This window comes from Mustela nigripes, chromosome 17 (assembly GCF_022355385.1).
Source record: "Mustela nigripes isolate SB6536 chromosome 17, MUSNIG.SB6536, whole genome shotgun sequence".
Taxonomy (NCBI): domain Eukaryota; kingdom Metazoa; phylum Chordata; class Mammalia; order Carnivora; family Mustelidae; genus Mustela; species Mustela nigripes.
Genome location: NC_081573.1, coordinates 12,256,663 through 12,265,509, shown reverse-complemented (window position 1 = coordinate 12,265,509; position 8,847 = coordinate 12,256,663).

Genomic DNA, 8,847 nt, shown 5'->3' with positions numbered 1-8,847 from the left:
TGGGGATTCTGTTCACTCTGTGTGTGTTGAAATTAACTGTGTTTGTGGGCATGAAGGGGTGAAGAGAGTTGTGTGCCTCAGAGGGGACTGTATGATGGCAGAAGACAGCTCCGCAGCTTTGACCGAGTTTGCATGGCTGCTTCAAGCCTTTAAGGAAAGACTGCAGGGCTCTGTGGTCCTGAGTTATAGCTGGATGCCAGAATGTTTTGTGGGGTCACCCGGAGTGGGAGCTGTTTTAGCCTGAAGTGGGGGCTGCTGTTGGTTGTTGTTTCACAGCCTTTAGTGCTTTTGAGCAAATGGTCTTGTTTTCTTATTCACAGGGGCTATTGATGGTGAAGGAGATCTATTCTCCAGGGCCAGCAGCAGCGCCAGGGGCCTTGATCCTCTGAATTCTGTAGCATAATCTTTTAAGATTATAAAGACTAGGGACACCTGGGTGGCTCAGTTGGTTAAGTGGCTGCTTTTGGCTCAGGTCCTGACCCCAGCGTCCTGGGATCGAGTCCCACATCGGGCTCCTTGCTTGGCGGGGAGCCTGCTTCTCCCTCAGCCTCTGCTTGCCATGCTGTTGCCTGTGCTCGCTCATTCTCTCTCTCTCTGACAAAAAAATAAATCAAATCTTTAAAAAAAAAAAAAAAAAGATTATAAGGACCAGGGGAATGACCGTTGGTCCAGAAACACTGGATTAATAGAGAGTGCAGGAGACCAATAAACAGGTTGCAGTGTACCTGTTTGGAAAGGGCATGCACAGTGTTTAGGTGGGAGGACTGTGAAGGATGAGCGGGTAGAGAAATTCTCAGGACCCCGAGATGGATGTATCTTGTGTAGGGCCTGTCAGGAGAAAGTACGCTATAGGTTTTGTGGATTCCTTGGTCCGTCTGGGTTGTCCACCAAAGGCCATGGTTGGGCATGGCAGCGAAGCAAGGACAGAGATGGGAGAGATCTCTTGGTGCAGCCATGAGGTCTTTGTGACTCAGCCAGTATCCATGTTGAATGAACTGGGAATGCCTTCACTGCTCACCTGTTTGTACAGGTGTCTTCTGATGAGGAGAAAGGTGGTGGAGTCCGTATGGTGGCCAGACCTAATCTTCTAAAGCGTAGAGAACCCAACTTAATTTGAACCGTGTTGTTAAGTTTCAGTAAGGTACAAATGACATGAAATGCCCAACATTAAATTGTGCAGTTTGACACTGACTTTCACATAAGCCCATGAGGCCATCAGTCATGATAATAAAGTTTTCCATCACCCCCACATTTCCTTTGTGTTCTTTAATAATCTCTCCTCGAGGCGGCCATTGACTTTTCATTATAATCAATGAGTTTGCACTTTCTAGAATTTGTATGATCGAAGTTGTGAAGTGTTGTGTCCTCCTTTTCCTTGGGTCCCCTCGTGAGACACATTTATTTTACAGTTCATCAGTGGTGCTTACACGAACAGTTCACTGTATCTATGAGATATCCATATAGCACTATTTATTTACTTATTCATCTGTTCACAGATATTTTACGTGTTTCCACTTTTGTGGGCTGCAAGTCAGTCTGCTGCAGAAGGGGCGCCTGGGTGTCTCAGTTGGTTCCAAGTTCCAACTGCTGGTTTGGGCTCAGGTCACGATCTCGTGGTTGAGACTGAACCCAGCGAGCCTGGTGTTGGGCTCCGCCCTGAGCGTGGAGCCTGCTTAAGATTCTCTCTCTCACTCCCCTCTGCCCCAGCCTCCCTCCCCCCCACTCCCCCCCACCCTGCTTTCCCATGTGCAGTGGTGCTTTCTTGCCCCTAAATAAACAACTATTTTAACATAGGACAAATGTTATTAACGCTCCATTTTCTCAATTTGACTCACAAATGTTGCTTCTTAAGCCACGTGTATTGCAGTTAAGATCCAGACTGTTTCCCTACGCCCTACAGTAGCTGCTCACATGTCTGTTAACCCACGGGTCCCACTTGCCTTGTTACTGTTGGCTGAGGCCCTTGTTCTTTAGAGCTTGCCGCGTCCTGGGCGCTGCTTATCGAGTCTCAAAGGCTGTCCAGCTGACCACCCACGCCCACAGTCCTGCACACTAGCTAGTGAGGAGACAGGTGATGAGGTTTGTCCCCGCAGGTGTGTGTGGTGGTGACTGTCGGGATGTGGAATGGAATCTTCCTCCCCCCGTGGGTCTTCTCCACACTCCACTATTTGAGACGTGTGCTCACCAGCACCACCATGCAGTTAATTCTGCCTCTGACCACCGGGAGACAGCATCCCATCACACGGGGTAAAGGCTCAGTCCCACAGGATGACTGTCCCCTTAACATGCCAGGCACAAATCCAGGTTGTCCCCTGTGCTTCAGACTGACTGGCTATAAACCAGAGGCTCCCGACCCTTGCTCTCCCTCCATTACCTTGCGGGGGTGGTTCACGGAACCCTCGGAAGTACGTTCACAGGCCGATGAAGAAGAACATGGAGTGAGGTGCAGAAGGGCCTCCAGTGCGGGAGCTTCTGTCCTCAGGGAACCTCAGTGTGCCACCCTCAGCAGACCTGGGGGCTCCTCAGCTGTCCCTGTTCGGGAGTATTTACAGAGCTTTCATCTCCAGCTCCAGCCCCTTCCTGGAGGCCAGTGGGTGGGGCTGTGAGTTCCAAGCCTCTAATCCCTGCCCTTTCTGATGGCCACGCCCCACGCTGATTCTGCTTAGGGCCCCCACCCTAACACACCTCTTTAGCATAAATTCAGGTGGACTCCAAAGGGGGCTCCTTAGGAATGACACAAGGTACTCCTATCACTCAGGAGATAACAAGGGTTGTAGGCGCTCTGTGCCAGCAACAGGGCACCAGGGACCAAGACCAGATAGATTTCTTACACCACATTATTGAATAGATATTAAGCCGGAATGTGATGTGTACCAGGAATCAGCTAAGAAGGATGTCTGGGTGGCTCATTCGGTTATTTATCCAACTCTTTTTTTTTTTTTTATAATAACTACAGTTTTTAAAAAAAGATTTACTTATTTTTAAGATTTTATTTATTTATTTGACAGTGAGAAATCACAAGTAAGCAGAGAGGCAGGTAGAGAGAGAGAGAGAGAGAGGAGGAAGCAGGCTCCGCACTGAGCAGAGAGCCCGATGTGGGGCTTGATCCCAGGACCCTGAGATCATAACCTTAGCCGAAGACAGAGTCTTTAACCCATTGAGCCACCCATGCACCCCTACATCCAACTCTTGATTTCAGCTCAGGTAATGATTTCAGGTTTGGAGATTGATCCCACATGGGACTCAGCACTCACTATGGATTCTGCTTGAGATGCTCCACTTTGCCCTTCCCCTACTGGAGCGCTTTTTCTCAAATAAATAAATTAATTAAAAAAAAGAATCATGTAAGAATTTGCAAAGACCTGTGGCGAAAAATATCACTGTTTCCCAGATAAGCAGATAGAACCCACTACGTTCATGTTTTCAGATGAACTGGTCATTAGGTAAGGTCAGTTGACATCATCATTTGTCACATATAAATTATCCTAACTTTACCTTGTTTGGGGATATCATGCATGTTAGTTTATTGAGTTTATCCAGAGATAAACTTCTTTTTTTTTTTTTAAAGATTTTATTTATTTATTTGACAGATCACAAGTAGGCAGAGAGGCAGACAGAGAGAGAGGGGGAAGCAGGCTCCTCACTGACAGAGAGCCTGATGCAGGGCTCTATCCCAGGACCCTGAGATCATGACCCGAGCCAAAGGCAAAGGCTTAACCCTCTGAGCCACCCAGGTGCCCCATAAACTTCTTTTTTTAAAAGCACACTTTATTTGTTCATTTGTCAGAGAGAGCACACAAGCAGGGGAGCTGCAGTCAGAGGTCGAGGAAGAAGCAGGCTTCCCACTGAGCAAGGAGCCAGATGTGGGACTAGATCCCAAGACCTTGGCATCATGACCCGACCCTGAAGGCAGAGATTAGCTGACTGAGCCGCCCACGTGTCCTAAAACAAACTTTTTTTATCTGTATGACAAGAATTAGTGGCACTCACCGAAGTTAGGTCCTGTCCTCCCACAGGAACTGAAAGACAGACTTGCTATCTCCCTTGATGTCTGCATTTCAAAATGATGGCTCTCAAGATATTTCCATTTCTTAAAGATTTTATTTATTTATTTGACACACAATGGGAGAGAGATCACGGGAGGCAGAAAGGCAGGGGGGGGTCGCGCGGGGTGGGGAGGGGAAGCAGGCTTCCCACTGAGCAGAGATTCCCGATGCGGGGCTCCATTCCAGGACTCTTAAGATCATGACCTGAGTTGAAGGCAGAGGCTTAACCCATTGAGCCACTCAGGCACCACAAGATCTTTCCATTTTTTTAAAAGTAGGCTCCACACCTAACGTTGGGCAAAACCTCATGATCTCCAGATCGAGTCGCATACTCTACCCACTGAGCCCAAGTTCTTGCCCTCTTAAAGAAATTATCTCCCATTTGCTGATAAAAGACAATCCTGGAAGAAAAAGAAAGAAAGAAAAAGAAAGACAATCCTGGTCATGCATCTGGAGGAAAAAGAGGCCTGATTGACAAAAGCCCTGTCTAGTCTTTAAATAGATGCTTTAAAGAGATAAGGAAGTGTTTGCATGTTCTCTAACTAAATGCTGTGACAGAACGGAGGGGTGCGTCTCCCCATTTTCAACAAAGAGAATTAAGCCTCTTTTTTTAAAATGGATTTTTTTTTAATAAACATATAATGTGTTATTAGCCCCAGGGATACAGGTCTGTGAATCTCCAGGTTTACACACTTCACAGCACTAACCATATCACACACCCTCCCCAAAGTCCATAACCCCACCACCCTCTCCTTATCCCCCTCCCCCGCCCGCCACCCTCAGTTTGTTTTGTGACGTTAAGAGTCTCTTATGGTTTGTCTCCCTCCCGATCCCATCTTGCTTCATTTATTTCTTTCCTACCCCCCAAACACCGCATTTGCCTCTCAACTTCCTCATATCAGGGAGATCATATGATAATTGTCTTTCTCTGATTGACTTATTTCGCTCAGCATAATACCTTCTAGTTCCACCCATGTTGTCGCAAACAGCAGGATTCCATTTCTTTTTATGGCTGCACAGTATTCCTTGTATATATACCACGTCTTCTTTATCCATTCATCTGTTGATGGACACCTAGGTTCTTTCCATAGTTCAAGCTTTTTAATTTGTATTTCACATACTTGAAAACACAGAGTATAGCTGACATTCTAGTGACTGATGGACCTAAATAATCTTTCAGGTGGGCCACTTGGAGTCTCAGTTGCATTAGGAAGCCTGTTCGTAACAAGTGTAGAAAGAGGTGCATTGGTTAATCAGAATTTTATTTCCTTTTTGTCCTGCGTGTAAACAGTATTGGAGTTCCACTTAGGAACTCTGTCATTAGGTAATTTATGATAAGCTTAGTATTTCCTCAATGAATCCTGCTAAATCCTGTCCCTCATTCTATTTGTAGCCTTTCTTTTCCTTCCTGTTATGGTATTCTGGGTGGGCTGAGATTCCTGTGTCCCTCAGTTTATAACTTTTTGTGGGGGAGACATATTCCTGAAAAATGGGCATTCAACCCAGTTGTGTTAAAAATCTGTGGCATTAGTTACTATTAGTCATGTCTATAACTCCCAAGGGAATAAGGAGTGTCCTTGGAAGGTGTTGTAATGTAGTTATTTTTATATAAGTAAAAATATTTATATTTTGGGTGTCTGTGAGTTAAGATGGTCCCAAAGTTCTTTACGGATGTGGACAACTTTCAGGTAATGGCCCAATGGTTTACGATATATTTCAGATAGCATCATTTGTTAATTAGGGTATCCGGTCCTAAGACAACTACTTGATATTTGGCCAAGTTTGTTTTTTGTCAGTCTTGCTCTTACTCAGGAACATCCTAGCTTAGGGGTGGAATGCAGCAACATTTCACCGAGCTCCACCATATCTGATGGCTGGCAGTGCCTTCCCTACATCTACAAACTCCCATTACTCTTTTCTCACTTAATCCTAACTAAGTAGCCAACGTGTCTGGGAGAGAGGAGACCTTCTCCAGCAGCATGGCATCAGGGAAGGGACTGAGGACAGAGAACATCTCCCCTCCTGTAGGTAGACACCAGAGGGCTCAGTTCAGCTTCATGCTCTCTCTCTCTTTTAAAGATTTTATTTATTCACTTGACAGACAGAGATCTTAAGTAGGCAGAGAGGCAGGCTGAAAGAGAGAGAGGAAGAAGCAGTCTCCCTGCCGAGCAGAGAGCCCGATGTGGGACTCGATCCCAGGATCCTGGGATCATGACCTGAGCCGAAGGCAGCTGCTTAACCCACTGAGCCACCCAGGCACCCGAGCTTCATGCTCTCTTGAGGAGAACTTGGTAGCTGTACCAAGCTTATGGGGTGCGTTTCCATGACCCAAAGCATAATGGGCTCCAGGTCAGGAGAGTTGCAGGTTTGGGGTCTGTGAGGGTCTCTTTTTTAATCAAGTCATTCTTTCCTCTTATTTCCCTGAATCATGTTGAGTTGATACTAGTTTTAGGTTGTTGTGATGAGTCTCGTAGAGACATTGCTGGACAGGCTGTCTTCCCCAGGTAGTTTTAGCAGAGGAAGGCTCGTCTCTTCAGACACCTGGTAAGAGAAACTCAGGTTAACTTAGAATCCATATTGTCAGTTTCTTTTCCAACTAGATGTCCATGTTCCAGCATTCAGAATTGCACTTCATCAACCAGTGCCCTTTCACATGAGAAACATTGTGAGACTGTGTATTCAATGGTCATTGTAACTTTGTGAGTTATCGATGTAATGCTTTCATTTTCAGCAGTGGGAATCCTACAGCTCTAGACGTCAGAGTTTCTTTTAGGGCTATCATAGAATCTCTCTTTCTTATACGGGGACTTCGGCTGGGAGATAATGTCCTTGAGCTTGCCATTTTCACTTTGTAAGCCATAATGTGAATTCAAATCCTTCCCAGCCCAAACTCCTTGTAGTCACCATGACTGCCTTAATACTCATGGCAGCACCCACTCAGTCCCAGGTGAGTGCTGCAGTTGCCACTTCATCATAGTCAACCCTAGCTAATAAATTCCTTACGATGTTACTGCGTGCCCTGGGTCATAAGCATCCCCTTTCCTATTGGCTAGGCGTTCAGCACTTGATTCAAGCCCAAGGACTTGGTCAACCAATTCCCAAATCCCATCTGTAGGAGTTTATTTCCTAGGACTACTGCCAGGACGAATCTGTTATTCGTTAGAATTCAGTCAGGATAAAGAACCTCAACATTAAATTGAATAGAGAAAACTGAAAAAAAGGACCATGAACTAAAACATTGGAATATTGAAGAATTACTAGTAAAAGTAAAGATGACCCTAAAAACATTGGATAGCTCAAAAAATGCTTATTAAAGATTGCAACATAGAATGGTATAAACACATTTGTGAACATCTAACTGAAATAATATATATAAAAGAAATCATAAGGTGCCTTCAGCTCAGGTCATGATCTCCAGGTCCTAGGATTGAGCCCCACATCTGACTCCCAGCTCAGCGGGGAGTCTGCTTCTCCCTCTCCATCTGCCTTTCCTCCTGCTTGTGTGCTCTCTCTTTCTCAAATGAATAAATGAAAAATCTTTTTTAAAAAAAATCATAGAAAAGGGAAAAAATAAAATGGCAGAGTATTTGAGCAAAATCTTCATTAAGGGACATTTTTAATGGTCATTAGGCCTAGAAAATTATAGAACACTAGTCATTATGAAATTATAAGTTAAAACTACAGTGAGAAAGACTACAAATCCACTAGGATGAAACTGATTAAAAAGAATCGCAATGCCAAGATTGGACTCAGCTTAACTCTCTCTCTCTCTCTCTCTTTTTTTTTAGTAAGCTCACAACTCAAAATCAAGAGCCTCATGTTTTACTAGCTGAGTCACCCAGGCACTCCAGCTCAACTCTTGTTTCTTCTCAGACTTAAGCCTGTCCTGATAAAAATTATCTGATGTCTTACTTTTTTCACCCTGCACTGATATTTCCCCAGAGCTATTTCTGCCACTATCTTTGAGTAATTACATAACCATCATTAATATCTCTGCAGTTTTGCATTTCACAACTTTTTTTTTTAATGATATATCATCAATTCCTCATGCACAACAGTCCTGGTAATCACTTGAAGGAACAACAAGCCCTCCTCAACACAGAGAAGAGACAGTGGTGTTTAGATGACTCTTGTCCACGCATTCTGCCCCCGAATGCTGTAGCCACTATCACATAACAAACAGAATTTAATAAGTTGTTTTCCGTTTGAGATAGATGTCAGATTTCTAAAGGATTTGAATATATCTTAAGATATGAAGAAATAATGAATAAGTAGTGTTACTTTGTGATTTGGACATGATCACTGAATATACAGGCGGGAAAGAGTTTCTCTTCGGGAACCAGATGCAGAGGTAACTCCTCCTGCCCCATTTCAAGGCGGCCTGAACATCAGTGTTTCTTCCAAGTCATGGCTCTGACCAAAGATTTACAAAATCGACTAACTCCTCTGATCACATGCATTTGATGAGCAAGAAAATATATATTAATAATAGCTAAGAGTGGATGCATTTTGAGTCTGAAAGAGACTATGTCCATTTAAATTTGTAGTATTGAGAATAACTGAAATACTTTTGGCCTAAGGGTCAAATCTGAGCTTCATGGAGTCTGAAATGTCTCTAACAAGGATCAGTTGCAGACAACACTCTCCAGATGTCTGCGAACTGTCCCTTTAAGAAAGGACAGGGCGTCTAGGTGGCTCAGTCGTCCTTTGGGCTGGGGTTCTGTCCTGGGATCCAGGACCACATCGGGCTCCCTGTTCCGCAGGAACCCTGCTTTTCCCTCTCCCACTCCCTCTGCTTGTG